Below are 17,544 nucleotides of genomic sequence, written 5' to 3' on the forward strand. Positions count from 1 at the left end.
GTCAGTTTAGATACTTTCTTCCTTCTGTTCATCTAATTCCCCTTGGAAGAAAATATTAAGCTAAAGTACTACCTCTTCAGGGAAACTTTCTCTGACTTCTCGCCTAAGCCCCATTTATTATTCCTTCTCTATCTTCCATTTTACCCTTATCCTAACTATGTATTTTTTTCTTAGCCTCCTTTATTAAAGGATACACTCCCTGAAGACAGGAAACAAAAAACAGAAAAGAAAGATATAACTTCTCAGGTGAGACCTACTTACTAGAGTCAATTCCACTCAATCCTTTCTCTACAATGCTTTTAGAAATGCATTCACAGGGTAAATATTCCCTATAGCTGTGTAGGATAAAGAGAGTCATCCTTGCAGTTTGTATGTGTGCATCAGTCATGTGCCTAAAGGGAAAGAAGCAGTGCAAAATGTGGGAGTTCAGAAGATGAAGGTAAGACGAAAAAAGGTAGCGTTTCAATTTATGGTTGGGAATCAAAATCCTGACTTTGGTAATATATGTCATATTTAAGTGGATCCATGGCTTAAATCTTCTTACAAAACAGATGCTAGTTCTACAGTCTGTGGTAATTTTAGGGATAAATACTGAGAAGGCCTCAACTCCTTCATTAAATAAAATCTAACTCTAGTTTATTCATTGGCTCTAGAATATGTTTTTTAAAAAGGGAAAAAAGTCATCCATCATTATAGCACACTTATTTTTTAACATTTGATATTTGATATTATTTATTAGAGTCATTATAGATAAAACTAAAAAAATATTTATAGAAGGAAAAATCTCCTCTTTATGTTTCCAGTGTGTGTGTTTTTTTATGAATTGTAAAACCTACTCTCTTGTTTCACAAGAATAGACACAGAGTTTTAAATTGCATTGCTTTCTTCTCTCTTATTATCCAACTGTGAAAACATGTGTTTGTCTTATCCACAGAATGGAGGATGAAGAAACTTTGTTTAACATATAGTGATTACATAGTAAAACATTCTGCCTCCATTTAAACAAAAGAGTGAAGTTGCCAAGTCATTTCCCAAAGACAACCAGTCATTAAATTAGAAACAGCTGGGGTAGACACAGACTCATCATATGCCACCACTAGAGAAGGAGACAAATGAGGATATTAGTTCAAAAAAGTGGTTGATCCAAAACAGAAAGAGAATTCCAGAAAGGATAGCTTAGTTTTAAATAGAGAAGGGACAGTTGTTATGAAAACAAGAAAGTATGGGGCCATGTGCATTACAGGTGCCTTGCTTAGGATGGAGGTTTCTCAGGCAGTAAAGTCATTTCTACATTTCAACAATGAAATTTTTATCACTTTTGTTCTGAAATAGGAGTTATAATGGAGCTTCTAACCTTGTCAAAATCTACAAAAAAAAAAAACCCTAAAAATTAATATATGTTTAGTATATCATTTACATTTATTTTGGTTTCATTCTTTGCCTTGCTTTATATTAGGGGGTTTATACAAATTTGAAAGTGAATTTGTTAGTTTCTATTTTACTTATAATAAATATAAAATTATATTTCCTTATATAATTCTGGTAAGCATAATGTGGTATATATTTTGGGTGTTAATTTTCCATACTCCAAGTAGTTGTTGCTTAAAGTAAATTATATCATCTATCATATCACAACCTAACACCACTATCAGTCACCTTGTAACAGAAACTAGCTGACAATGGATTTATGAACAGAATATTCTTTGAGATGCACTTTAGGACCTCAGTCATTGAAAGGGACATCGCATTTCCATCATCTCTGAGATTATTCTAACACTGAACAATTGCAAATTTCTTCAGGTTAATCTTATATTATTTGTTTCCTCAAATATGTACTACATGCTTAAGGATGTGCCAAGTACTATGCTCTGTCTACGTTTCTCATTGTTCTGGAACCTTAACAGTTCATGAAAAGAAGCCAATCTTATCCAATAGGCAATGTGATAAGCACTGGGGAATATATTAAGCTGCATTAATACAAGAAGCTAATAACAACAGCTAGCTCTTTTGTTAAGTGCTTACTATGTGCTCCGCATGATTATTAGGCTTAACATCTATTAACCTATTTCATTCTTATAATAGCTATATCAGTTGACTGAAACAGAGTTTAAATAACTTGCCTGCTTATATGGAAAGTGTCAGAACTGGGATTCAGAAGCTGTCAGTTTGGCTTCAGACATGGAGGTCATAAACTATGTTATATTCTATTCATTCCTTAGAAATCAGTCAAAAGCCTTGGTCTACTATTTAGAATTTTACACCAATCTACTACAATGGGCTGTCACTGTACACACACACAAATAGAGTAAGAACTGACAAAAACATATGTCACAACCTTGAAAATATATTTCAATGATAAAAAAAAAAAATAATCGACGACCTGGGGCTCCTGGCTCCTGGGTGGCTCCATTGGTTGAGTATCTGACTGTTGATTTCAGCTCAGGTCATGATCCCAGGGTGTTGGGATCAAGTCCTGCATCCGGCTGTATGCTGAGCATGGAGCCTGGTTAGGATCCTCTCTCTCTCTCTCTCTCTCTCTCTCTCGCTCGCTCGCTCGCTTGCTTTCTCTCTCCCTCACCTGCCTCTCCCTCTGCCCATCTCCCCAGCTCACGCTGTCTTTCTCTCTCTCTGACTCTCAAAAAAAAAAATCAAGGAATTGACTTACTACATAAATTCTTAAAAAAACAAATGGAGCAGTGGAGTTAAAAATGTGGCTTATATCAAGTAAGACACACTCAATTATTCCTATTACTTCTGATGTCAAAGAATGAAAAGAAAGCACAAGGAAAAAATACAAAGTTTAATAACTCATCTTGAGTGAAGCAATTCTTTGAGAGTTTATTGATAGGAAAAGGCAGTTTTTTTTCTTAAGTGCTAGAAAAGGACACTATAGTCAAGTTGTAATGCTAATTAAGGATTGGAAACTCACATTAAGATAGGATAAAATGGGTGCACAGGTCTGTGTTTATTTGATTAAAACAAATTCCATTATTTATTGATCAGGAAAATGTCTCCAGATATGTCCAGTAACAGTATTATACTGAGTTATACTCAGTTATACTGACTTAACTCAGAGTTTAGTCTATCAGATACAACTTGTTAGATTCAGGTGTGATGAAATATAACATTTTTATATCATTTAGGCAAATGCTGTTGCAATCATAAAATTTTGTTTCATGCTCTCACAGCATTAAAGATATAATTTACATATCCTTAATTTGAAGTAATGGTTTTTCATTGTTGGGATGTTTTAGTGACGGTTATTTATTTATACAAGCAAATTGTTTTAACTTCTATGTCCTCCTCAAGACCCAGGACTGCTGGCATTTCCTGCAATTTTATAATTGTGTATTTACCCCTAACTTATTAACTCATTTTTCATTTAACCATTCTTTCACTCAACACTTAAAAACATGGTGTTAAAAACTGGTGAAAATCCCAATGCATTATCTTGTTTTTGCCTTCTAATTTCATTATTTTATTCAATGCTACTTTCATCCATCATTTAGAAAGAAGGATAGTAAAACCTGGGGTGGGGGGGGAGACATATAATTTCTTCATTTAGTCATTTAAAAAAAAAGATAAACTAATAGTTTATTTAGGTTGACTAATTAACCCTTCCCACTAGTGGTCTTGAATGTATTTTGGCTTCATTGTAATGACTTAGATATGAAGGGGCAGTAGAGTACTGTCATTGGTAGGACATGAATTTTGTATTCATCTTTGGTAGACCAGTTTTCTTACTTACCTTCTGAAAAACAAAACAAAACAAAAACAAAACAAAGCAAAACAAACAAAAAAAAACTATTGCCTATTTATCTGAATTGCATCAGATAAAATATAAGTTGATTTTTATGGTAGGATATAGAGATCATAAATGTTAATCCTAGTGAATATCATGAAAAGGAAGATGTACAACATTAATTGACAACAACCACTACCCTACAGAATACAGTTGATATGTTATAGTGCTAACATTATGAGACCTTGCATGCTGTGCACAGCACAATAGCTGGTTTTAATTTTTTTTTAATGTTTATGTATTTTAAAGAGAGACAGAGACAGAGTATGAATGGGGGAGAAGCAGACAGAGAGGGAGACACAGAATTTGAAGGAGGCTCCAGGCTCTGAGATGACAGCCAGCCAGCCCCTGACATGGGGCTCATGGTCATGGACTGCAAGATCATGACCTGATCTGAAATCGGATGCTTAACCAACTGAGCCACTCAGGCGCCCTGACATTTGCTGGTTTTATATTGTCATGATCAATCATGTGCCTAGACACTATAGTAGAACATATTGATTCATTCTGAGAATCTAGAGGATTGGCCCAAGAGAACTTCAACAAAAATGTGAAGTAGATATGCAAAATACCTTAAAATTCTCTCATAAGGGGCCCCAAATGCACTGCTTAAAATCAGGGTCTCTGATTCAAGGTGGGCACTGGAGCACTTGTTTAATAGCTCTCTTAAACAAGAATGGTGACAGCAAGGAAAATATTAAGAAACAAGGTGGAAAGAAGAAGGAAATGGAAAGAGAGAAAGGGGAAGTTAAAGAAGAGGAGGAAAGACAGTTGAATACTAAGCTTCACCCAGGAATTAATAATTACCTTCACAGCTATGATAGCCAACCCTGAATTACTACCTTACAACTCCTTGAAGAGATGACTTCAGGTTGACATATCCTGATATTTTTTAGAGTATCCAAATGCAGGAAAGATATCTAGAACTGCACAACTGGAGAGGAAAACAAACACTCCAAACTTTTATCCTTTAATATATGTAAGGATAAGATGAACAAGGTCCAATATACATGTAATAGGAGTTCAAAGAGGACTGAATCAAGCTCATGGTAAGGAGAACCAGATAAAAAAAAATCCCCTGGCTGGAATAAAATCTTTGTTTTTTTGCTTCAAAAGCTTCTGTGAAATACTAAGCAATGAATGTTGTAAAAACTCATATTAAACTAAACACTTAATGTTATAAAAATCAAAAAAAGTCTTAAAAATTAATAGAGATAAAAGGGAAGCTAATATGACTCAGATACCATCAACACAGATGCTAGAAGGCCATAAAGCAATGTTAATCAAGTTCTGCTGAGTGATTCTGAACCTAGAATGTACAACCAATCAAGCTTTAATTACAAAATTTCTGACTCGCAAGTTTTACTGCAATTTACTACTACATTTTCTATGTATTCTTTCAAACATAAATTAATCAGATACACCTTGTAAAATAAACCAGGAATAGTAAAGATAAAAATACAAGAGCTAGAAAGCAATAAAATGAAATTAGAATAGGATATCAAGGTAGTCTGTGAAGAATGATTTCAGAAGAAATTATAAATCATCTCATCAGCTTAATAGACAATCTGGAAGTACAAATAAGTAATATATTAATGAAATGAGGGTACATAAGTCTTCTGATACATGAAAATGTGTATTTTAAAAAGGAAGTCCAAACTTTGGGAAGAAATGTGGAATAAATAGGTCATGGTGATTGATAGTGATGTTCAAGTCAACTTTATCCTTATTGATATTCTTCCTACTTGATCTATCAATTACTGAAAGAAGGGGGCAGAAGTCTCATTTATAATAATGGATTCATATATTTCTCCTTGAAGTTCTATCAGTTTCACCTCATAGATTTGGACACTGTTGTTAGGTGCATACACATTTAGGATTGTCATGCTTTGAAGAATTGATTTTTTTAAAACCCACATTTGTTCCTGAAAATTTTTTTTTCTGAAGTCTGCTTTGTTTGAAACAAATATAACTTACTGTAAGTCATTTTGGATTAATGTTAGCATGATATACCTTCTTTTATCTCTTTTCTTTCATTCCATCTGTATCTTGATAATTAAAGTGATTACTTTTAGACAACACCCGGTTAAGTCTTTTTTATTTTTTAATCCACTGTGACAGTTTGTCTTTATTTGGTATATGTAGACCATTTCTTTTGTTTATTTCTTTCTCTTCTCTAGTTTTAATTGAGTGTTGTACTAACTTGCTTGGACTACCATAATAAAATACCACAAACTGGGTGGCTTAAGCAACAGATTTGTTTTCTCACAGTTCTAGAGGCTAGAAATGTCAAGATCAAGATATGGGTAGGGTTGGTTTAGTCTCTCCTTTTTAAAGTCTCTCTCCTTTTTATTTATTTTATTTTATTTTTTTAAATTTTTTTTCAACGTTTATTTATTTTTTTGGGACAGAGAGACAGAGCATGAACAGAGGAGGGGCAGAGAGAGAGAGGGAGACACAGAATCGGAAACAGGCTCCAGGCTCTGAGCCATCAGCCCAGAGCCTGACGCGGGGCTCGAACTCACGGACCGCGAGATCGTGACCTGGCTGAAGTCGGGCGCTTAACCGACTGTGCCACCCAGGCGCCCCCCCCCCTCCTTTTTAAAACCACTTTTTGCTGTGTTCTCATGTTCTTTCTTCTGTGCACATGCATCCCTGGCGTCTTTGTGTCCAAATTCTTTTTTCTTATAAGGACACCATTCATATTGGAAAAGAGCCTATCCTAACAGTGTCATTTTAATTTATTCATCTCTTTAAAGGCCCTTTCTCCAAATGCAGTCACATTTTGAGTTACTGTGGTGTAGACTTCAACATATAAATTTGGCCGATGGTGCATAATTCAGCCTATTGCGAGGATATTATGTTTAATTTTCTCCCCTACTTAGATATAAATTGTTCTTTTAAAACAAGTTAATAGTTGCTCTGGAGTTTAAAATATATTTTTTTAAGTAATCTAAATTTACCTTCAAAAGCACTATACTGCTTCACTTGAGTGCAGGTGACTTCTAACAAAGTTTTCCCGATTCTTCCCTCCCATCCATTATGACAATCACATCATTTATGTCACTTGTCCATATGCTATCATAACCTAACACATTGTTATTATTATTACCTTAAATAAACCTTTGTATTTTAGGTAAATTACCAACAGACAAAATAGACTTTATTTTACTTTCATTTCATCTACTTTTATTTCTTCTCTAATATTTTTCCTTTCTTAATATAAATAAAGTTTCTGATTTATATAACTTCTTCTTTAAAACATATTTTATCACTGATTGCAGGGAACATCTACTGGTGAAGCGTAATTCAGCTTTTATTTCTCTGAGAAAGTATTTCTCCTTCAGTGTTAAAGAAAAATCCCGTTGTAAATAGGATTCTAGGTCAGTAGTGTTTTTCAGCACTTTTAATATTTCACTCTACTTTATTCTTGCCTGTATAATTTCTGATGAGAAATATACTATAATTCTTATCTTTGTTCATCTATAGGTAATCTTGTGTTTTTGTAACATACTTTTAGCTACAATACTAAAGCACTATCCAAAAAACGTTGTACTTATTAAAATTTAAAAGTTCTATGTGAAAGACATGGTTTAGAGAAACAAAAGTTAAGCCATAAAATGGGAGAAAATATTTGAAAAGCACAAAGTTAATACTTACATCCACGATACATGAAGAACTTTTATTACTCAATGATGCAGAAGAGCACAATTAGAAAAATGTGCAAAAATATCTGAACATATTACCAAAGAAGATACACAAATAGAAAATAAGCCTATAAAAAGATATCCAACATCATTTATAATTAGAGACTCACAAATCAAAGCAATGTGACATACTAATAAAATGGCTAATACTGAACAAATGGATAATACCAATTTCTGGTGAGAATTCAGAGTGACAGAAATCCTTATCCATTGATTGTGGTAGTTCTAAATAGTAAAGCCATTTTGAAAGACATTAGCAGTTTCTTACAAAACTAAAAGTAATTGCTTTCCTATATATTTAACCATTTAAAAATGTATGTACACACGAAAACCTTCACATGAATGTCATTTTCAGCTTTATTCATAGTTACCCCAAATTGGAGCAATCAATAAGCCCTTCAGTAAGTAGATGTATAAGAACATCTGTGGTATATCTGTACAATAGAATATTATTCCTTAATAAATACAAATGAGCTTTTAAGCTACAGGAGACATAGATGCATCTTAAATGTATATTTATAAATAAAATAAACCAATCTGACATGACTATATACTGTTTGATCCCATTTATATGGACATTCTGATAATGGCAAAACTACAGGGATGGTGAACACGTTAGTGGTTGACAGTGGAAATAGGTAAGGGTTAAATATGTGGCACACAAAACCTTTAGGGTAATAAAATTATTCTGAATGATACCGTAATAGTCAATAAGTGACACTCTATTTGTTAAAACTTACAGAAGTTTAGAGCATAAAGAGTGAACCTTAATGTATGTAAATTTAAAAAAATAATAAATTCAGATTTGGGGTATCCCTGTTCGGCATGAATAAGGGGACAGCAATCTGTTTTAAATGCTGAGCCACACTGAAGAGGGTGGGGACAGGGGTGCTACACTAGATAACTTTAGAAATGAGTGAGGTTTTTTTTTTTTATCTAGCTGATAAAGCGATTTCCTATGATGTATTGGTTCTGATACTGCTATTTCCATATACTGGACACATGTGTACTGAAGTTGAACAAGTAAGACATGAATGGCACATGGTGGGAGTCAGGTTTCTCACTGTTGGATATGGAGTTTGCAGATAAGGAAAGAGAGGAGGCTAGCATGATGAAATAGAGTTGGCGGTATCAAAGGGAAGCCATGTTTAATCTAATAAATATAAAGATGGTTATATATCGAAATATTTGTACACGAGTGCACGCACACAGGGAAGTACATGCACATACATTTCCTTGTTCTGTCACCTGAAAGGGCCTGGATGCCACAGCACTGCAGTAGCAACAAACACACCTAGAGTCCAGCACTTCATTTCTGATATCAGTCTTCAATGAGAGGGAGCAGGGCCCTTTGGGAAAATGACTGGTTTTAGGACTAAAGCAGAAAATACACACGATGAGCTTGGAGTATCTTATACTGCCACAAAGCAGGATAATACTCAACAACAACAAAAACCCCACTACATTGATGTGGGTATATCAAAAGGAAACAAAAGGCAACTGCAAGAGCCCCCGTGCCAAAGCTGGATCAATCTGAGCATCAAAGTGAATAAAGCAGTATTAAATCATAACTTAAAATTTAAAATAAATATCCATGAGTCCAAACTGATATAAATGCTTGAGTAATTAAATGGGGGGAAATAAAGAAATCTCATGTGCAAAAGAATTCCAAAAGACATATATAGCTATTTTGCCCTCAAATTAGATAATATGAGTTCTCTATGAAGTATAGTCTCCTGGGTCAGAGAATTGGGTCAAGTGTTAGGTACAGAAGCAAACTCAAATGAGAAGCTTCCTAAGGATTCCCACATAAGGAAAGTTTTAGCCTCTAGCTTAGCAGAGGAAACCTCCAGGGAACACTGAGAGTTCTCAGCTCTTAACTCCCCATAGGAACTAGTTCTAAGATGAAAGTTAAAGCATTCTAAATTTAAGAAAGTGTTTTACTGGTAAATGCTTCACAAGTGGCTCCTCAAGGGAAAACAGTGCATATAAATTTTACTAATATCAAGACTATGTGAAACTAAGTTTACAAATAAAACTAAAATATGTAACACTCTTGTAATTTCACATAGCCAATGGAGATACATATAACAGTGTCATAGAAGAGTGCCTGGGTGACTCAGTTGGTTAAGCCTTGGACTTTGGCTCAGGTCATAATCTCATGGTTCTTGAGTTCAAGCTCTGCATCAGGCTCTGTGCTGACAGCTCAGAGTCTGGAGTCTGCTTCAGATTCTGTGTCTCCCTCTCTCTCTGCCCCTCCACCATTCGCACTCTGTCTCTCTCAAAAATAAGTAAACATTTAAAAAATAAAAAGTACCGTAGAACACTTTTGTTGATTCTTTGCAATAATCTTCTATCCACAGCTGGCCTGTGGTTGCATATGATGAGTAAGTTTAGTTCTGACATGAACGTTTGTTGATATTTGTGTTTACATAAGCAAAAATGACAAGAGTAAAACAACAAAGGCATATGTTGGAACTTCCCTCATTTGCTACTGCAGTGAGTGCTTAGTTTAGTTGGAATTATACTGGAAATATACTTCTTGGGTGTTCTTTTTTTTTGGCTATTCACAAAGTAATAACTGCAAACAACATACATTTTTTTATGTTTTTATTTGTATTTTAGAGAGACAGAGAAAGTCTGGTAGAGGGGCAGAGAGAGGGAGACAGAGAATCTGAAGTGAGCTCTGTGCTGACAGTAGAGAGCTCAATGAGATGAAGGGCTCAAACTCACAAATCAAACCATGAGATCATGACCCATACCCAAGTCAGACGCTTAACTGAGTCACCCAGGGGCCCTTAAACAACATATTTTTAAGTTTAGCTTATGTTTGTTAATATATTTCATCATTTCTTGGTCTGAACAACAAAACGTTAAACTGAATTTTAAAATTTATGACATTTGCTTATTTCCATGGTTTAAATACTTCTACCATGGCCAAAGAGACATCCTTCGTGCAGAACTGGGAAAACATGAGTAGTAACACAGCATCATACAACATTTAAACCATTCTTGTAAAGTAGGTGTAATCTCGAGAACATAGATAGTAATAAAATATATTAAAAATACAGAAGTGAGGAGTTTTGAGTATTTAATATCTTAATGTAATTTATTTAACTATAGGTTTACATGATTGGATTTCTAATGATTGTGTTATAACTACCACCTTTCAAATTGCCTGAAAAAAATATAACAATTCACTTTTTTAAGCTGGCTCTAGTACCCCACCGGATCCATCAAACAAATGTTAAGACTATTGGATTTGTGTGTGTGTGTGTGTGTGTGTGTGTGTGTGTGAGTTTAGATCAATATTTTATTTTGTTTTATATTTTATTTTATTATTTTATTTTATTTATTTTGTTTTATTTTTATTTTTTCCAGAATCCAAGTAAACATTTCCTAAGCATTCTGCTTAAAGTTCTCAATGGAAAAATGAGCCTTCTCTTCATGTCTAATTTTATCGTCTTTTTCTGCCTCTAGCCTTATATAATAAATCAGTAAAGAGTGATTGTTCAAATTTCCTCAGCCTTAAATTAATAATTTGAACTCACCAAACTAGTTCTGGACCTTCTTGGACCAATCTTTAACTTGGTATTGATAAAATGTTGCTTCTATTTATTTGCCTTTTGTTTAATAAAATTAATACAACATAAAATTAACCATTAAACATTTTTAAAATAAATTTATTTACTTATTTTGAGAGAGACAGAGACAGCATGACTGGGGGAGGGCCCGCGAGAGAAGGAGAATGAGAGAATCCCAAGCAGGCTCCATGCTGTCAGCTCAGAGCCCAACGTGGGGCTGGAACTCATGAAACCTTGAGATCACGACTTGAGCAGAAACCAAGAGTCAGACGCTTAACCAACTGACCAACCATTAAGCATTTTAAAGTACATGATTCAGAGTCGTTGCGTGCATTCACTATGTTTGCAACCACCACTTTTATATAGTTCCAGGATATTTTTCTCACCCCGCAAAGAAACCCCATACCAATTAAGCAGACTTATTATTCCTCCTTCCTTCCCCTACCCCTGCACCCCTCCCAGCCGTTAGCACACACTAATCAGCTTTCTATCTCTATCAATTTACCTACTCAGAATACTTAATATAAATGAAACTATACAATATGTGAACTTTTAGGTCTGATGTCTTTCACTGACTTTAATGTTTTCAAAGTTCATTGACATTGCAGCATGTATCTGTACTTCTTTCTATTATATGGCTCAAGAATATTCCATCATATGGATTTACAACATTTTTTCCACCCATTCATCTGTCAATGATATTTGGGTTGTTTCCACTTTTTGGCTATTGCAAATAGTGCTGTTATAAACATTTGTGTATAAGTATTTATTTTAACATTTGTTTTCAATTCCTTGAATGGAAACTTAGGAGTGGAATTATTGGGTCATATGGTAATTCTATGTTTAACTTAAGAAAATAAATGCCAAACTGCTGTCCATAATGGCTATACTATTTTACATACTCAAAAGCAATGTAGAAAAGTTACAGTTTCTCCACATCCTGACCAGTATTTATGTTCCTTTAAAAAAATTATAGCCATCCTTGACATTGGTATCTCACTGAGGTTTTGATTTGCTTTTCCTTAATGACTAAGCTGTGAACATCTTTCATGTGCTTATTGGCAATTTGTAGATCTTCTTTGGGGTATTGTCTACTCAAGTCATTTACCCACATGGGACATTTTTTTTTGTTATTGAGTTGTAAGACTTCTTTATATGGTTTGGATATTAGACCTTTATTAGATTAATGATTTGCTAACATTTTCTACCACTCATTGGGTTGTCTTTTCACTGTCTTTAGTGTCATTTGAAGAGCAGTTTTGTTTTCAATAATAATTTCATTGTCTTGTTTTTATTTCTCTTTTTCTGCTTGTGATTTTGGTCTCATATAAGAACACTTTACTAAATTCTATTTCATGAAGGTATACTTGTGTATTTTCTTCTAAAGATTGTATAGTTTTAGCTCTCATAGTTATGTCTTGGATCCATTTTAAAATAATTTTGGTATGTGATATGAGGTAGGGGTCAGACTTCATTCTTTTGCTAGCTTTGGATTTACCTTGTCTTTCTCTTTATAGTTCCTAAACTGTACAGTTAGGCTATTGATTTGAAATCCTTTTCTATTTTTTTTCCAGTATAAATGTTTATAGCTTTACATCCCCAAATGAACACTGCTTTCACTGTATCCCAAAATTTTGTGTGCTGTATTTTTGTTTTTATTGGTCTTAATGAATTTTCTTATCTCCCTTGTGATTTCTCCTTTGACCCATTAGTTAAGATTGAGTCTCAAGTGTAATCTAAGCTTATTCCAAGTGTTATTCTTTGCCCCAGTCTGCTGTAACCAATATGTGTTTCATTAAATACTTCTGGCAAAAGCCACTGGGGAAGTCATCCCTGTCCTGGAAGTACTTCAAGTCAGGTGAAACAAATGTTTTGTACTGGTCATTGAGTAAGGTGCCAGATGAATGGAGACTCATAAACATATTTCTTTGAGAATAAGGTCCAAATTGCTTTTTCTAGTTCTACCAATTTGCATGACAAGTGCAGCTACTGATTTTTAAATTTTTGAGGAATCTGAATTCTGATTTCCATGGTGGCTACACCAATTTACATCCCCACCAAGGGTGCTCAAGTGTTGCCTTCTCTCCACATCTTTGCCAGCACTTGTTATCTTTTGTCTTTTGGATGAGAACCATTCTAACAGGTGTGAGATGATACCTCATTGTGTTTTTGGCTCACATTCCCCTGATGATTAAGTAATGTTGAATACTTTTCCATGCATCTGTTGGCCATTTGTATGTCTTTTTTGGAAAAAATGTATATCCAGGTCCTGTACCCATTTTGTAATCATAGTGGTTTGTTTGCTATTTGGTTGTAGGAGTTCCTTACATACGTGGATATTAACATCTTATTAGATACATGATTTGCAAGTATTATCTCCCACTCCACATGTTGCCTTTCATCTTATTAGTTGCATTGGGGAGAGATGGATGAGATTCCCTTCTCCACCATTTTTAGTGATGTCACTCTTAAAATACTACTTTGATAGCAGTACTCCACCCTGAATCTAATTTCTCAGTTTCCTTGCATTTCCATTTGTTTCCTCTCTCTCTCTGTTCCTCTCCTTCAGTGAAGGACCTGACAGCAGAGAAGAACACATTATTTTAGTCTGTTTACAGAGCAACTAGTCAAAAGTCAAAATGCAAAATAGTTGGGAAAGGAATCTTTGATAGCTATATTTATATCCTGAAGAATATGACCTAGACACAAATAAATGGACAGGATAAACTAGATGCAAGGATACAGCAAGAGAGAGAAAGTAAATTACTTCTAAAATTATTCAAACCCAGAAATGTAACTTCAGTCTTCTCTCTTGCAAATGGCAATATAAGATAGTTAATTTTTTGAAGCAAACAAATCACCTTAATTGAACGCAGTTTTCATTTTTAAACAAGTTGTAGAGCTTAAGGCTGAAGTCCTCCAGAGAAAATAGCCTTATGATTTATATCAGCACTGCTCGAACTCATAGCAATTTGTGAGGTTGCATATGAATAATGCAGGGTGAGAACAGCACAGGAGGAAACCATTGAAAGAAAGTAAATGAAGTCCCTTTTAAAATGGAATATATAGGAAACTATTTAATTTGAATTATTCACCAACACTTGTGATATTACAGGAATAACCATAGATCAGTGAATATTTCAATTTTTAAGACAGGGTCATGCTGTTCCTTTTATATATTAAAAGAAAAGTCTCAGAGACCAAAAATGGTAAGTGAATGAGAAGTGCATTACAGCCTATGAATATGCATGAATGTGCTAGAGTTTACCTGAAAACAAGGGAAGAATGGCCTCTTGAACTCTGTGACACACACCTATAGCTGTTGACTCAAGATCCACAGAGGCAGTTTCTGCCAGCGTAAGGGACTGTTCAATGATCAGCAGATAATGCACCTTTTACATATGTTTTAACTATTTTGACTCTAACGAAGAGCTGTATGTTTTGGAGAGATTCCAAGTACCTGAGTAGGACCTTAGTTCCTTTACATATGGGGTAAGGATGAATGTTGTTTCTTTTTTCTTTTACATAATCCAAAATGCCGTAGTGTAGAGTAGTTTAATATATAATTATTTCAAGGGAGTAAAATGAGAAAGTAAAAGGGTAGATCGTTTAACAATGTGATAATAACTACACAATTAAAATAATATATAATGAACTTGATATTTACTCCATTATAATCAAATAAAAAACCTTACCAAATTTCATATCAATTAATCCTATTTAACGTTGCATATTATTTTTAGCCTTAGAAGTTCCTTAGTAATATACTATATGTATTGACACTGTTTTAGAATCACAGAGTTGAAAAGTCACCTGATCTATAGAAGTTTAAAATCAATAGTCTTTTAAATTTAATACTATAAGAATTCTAAATGATCTGGGAAAACAGCCAGCTGACCAATATTAAAGTAAATGACGAGGCTTAGTATTTGTATGGAATGTCTCTAACTAGAACTCAAAGAACCATGGCTAAAATGATTTAATTCGAAGAGATGCTAGACCATGTTTTGTAAGGAAGTATGGAAACAGCGTAAAACCATCTAGTTTATCCAAATATTTCTGTAAATCAATAGCTGCTGAGAGGCCATAATGTTGCAGGGCTGGAAAAATACAACTGTGAAAAAATTAATATCCTTTCGAGCAATATCATGGATAAGAACATGAATGTGTATAATGCAAGTTAAATGATAGAGAGAAATGAGAAACATTCAAATCATTCACTAGCTAGTGCCTTTATATTCAGGCCAAGCCAATATTTGATTTCAGATTCTGGTGAACACTACTGATCAATAAAAATAAACGAAGTTCTTTCACTTTGAATGTACAAGTCTGGTCTGTTAGGATAAACTAATTTGATTTGGCTGCTTTTAGCATCAACTTTAATTTCAGGCATGCCTTGTAATTGGCTAACGTTTTGTTAACATTCTGTATGAGAACTTCTTCCTCATGTTCATATTTTAAGATCTCTGTGTATGCTGGGGTACACTCTACCAATTCACTAGAAACTGTATTTTCTTTACGGGGACCTGGACATTTGGAGGTGGCAAGGGATAGGAATGGGCAGTGGGGAGAATTTATAGAGGACTAATCCAAAAGGACCGTTATATTTTAGAGCTTCCCCATGCTTTCTAATGACCTGAGAGGATTCTGGATTCTCTTCGACCTAGTTACAAAGACATTCTCAAATGTTATAAAAGTTCTTTAATCACCCATTTTTTTTTCCAAAAGTAACTTCAGTGTTCTGATAATTTCCATTAACATGCATGCCTTTCATCTTTCTTTGTCCCATAATAACTCTTGAATAGGTCACCTACGAGTTATGGAGAAGGTTACAGAGAAGTGATATTTTTACTCAATTCCCATCAGCTTGATATTATCATTAAAACAAAGCTCTGGCTAGGTCAATTGGCTTTAGTGTAGCTGTTTAGCCTGGCAATTCCCCATCAGTTCTGTTTCCTATTATGTGAAAGTGAAAGAAGCTGCGTTTAATGATAAGAAACTAAGAATCCACATCTATCTATCTATCTATCTATCCATCCATCCATCCACACACACACACACACACACACACACACACAACTTATTTAGACATAAATTAATATGGATATTTATGTATAACAGACTTAGGCATAGAACAAAAGAGGTTTTTAAATAGGTAAGATTCTTCATATATGGTAGGATATATAATGAAAGCATAATCTTTAGTATATATAGTGTGCAGAAGACATCTTTGTTGTTGTATTAGAAAGTGAGAGAACATGAATGGGGAAGAGGGGCAAAAAGAGAGAGAGAATATCAAGCAGGATCCATGCTGAGCCCACTGGGGCTTGATCTCATGACCCTGGGAGCCTGACCTGACCTAAAATCAAGAGTCAGAAGCTCAACCAACTGAGCCATCCAGACACCCCTGGAGAAGACATATTTGTATACAAAATACTATTTATTATAGTTGCAATTAAGTTTATAAAATAATCATGAAATAATAGAGAATTTGTGATATCTGGATATGCTATAAAAATTAAGAGCTCAATATATTCTGGTTTCTCTTCAAATTGATTACATCTTTAACCTTTTACTAAAAATTTCCATTGAGAGGAACAATTCTATGTCTTAAATCAATTGTTTGAGGCTTCGTTTTACTAGGGCCAAATAAATAAATAAATAGCCCAGGCATTAGAAGCTGATTGTCTGGATTCAAATTCCAACTCCACAACCTATTAGCTGTATGATACTGTGAAAATCACTAAATATCTGTAAAATATGGTAATCATTATACTTAACCTTGGGGTCATTACTGAGATGAAATAAAATAATCAGAGGTCATCACTGTGCCTAGAACATAATAAGTGCTCAAGAAATGGTAGAATGTCAGCATTAGCTTCTATTTCTGGTATTGAAAATAAACAATAATATTTTCAATTTTCAACAAGAATACTGATTTCCTAAATACTCTATTGAAAATTTTTGAAAAGTTCTGCCTACATTGTAATCAACTTGCTTTATTTTATTGATTGCAATCATGCTTTATGCATCAGTCAATTATGGCTCAAAAGCTACATGGCAGAACACCTCCAAACTGAGTGACTTAAAATAGCTGTCATTTGTTCTCTTTCATACATCTGCAGTTCACCTGTGCATCAGGTCATCTTGGATAGACTTACCTGGGGGCCTTGCTTAACCTGGGGGGCAACTGGCCTTGGCTCCTCCCTCTGTGTTAGCCTCAGGTCTGCTCTGTGGGAGGACATTTTGAGCCCCAAGTTGAAGGGAAAAGTTTTCCCAGGGCCAGGACAGAGTCACAAGGGCCCCACTGCACAAACATAGTTTGAACATTAATTTGAATTACATTTGTTAGTATCCCCTGGCTAATGCCAGCCATGTGGCCAAACCAACATAACAGGGCAAGGAAGCGCACTTCTATAAAGGTGAGAAGAACAATGGTATATTTAAACAG

General features: G+C 34.5%; 1 non-coding gene across 1 annotated transcript; it reads left to right on the top strand.

Annotated features, from left to right (window-relative positions):
• Positions 1 to 16,624: 16,624 nt before the first annotated feature.
• Positions 16,625 to 16,740, top strand: LOC115513114. Its single transcript, XR_003968541.1, has one exon. It is a non-coding gene; the product is annotated as a U5 spliceosomal RNA (small nuclear RNA).
• Positions 16,741 to 17,544: the final 804 nt, after the last annotated feature.

The sequence above is a fragment of the Lynx canadensis genome, chromosome B1 (assembly GCF_007474595.2).
Source record: "Lynx canadensis isolate LIC74 chromosome B1, mLynCan4.pri.v2, whole genome shotgun sequence".
NCBI classification, from domain to species: Eukaryota; Metazoa; Chordata; class Mammalia; order Carnivora; family Felidae; genus Lynx; species Lynx canadensis.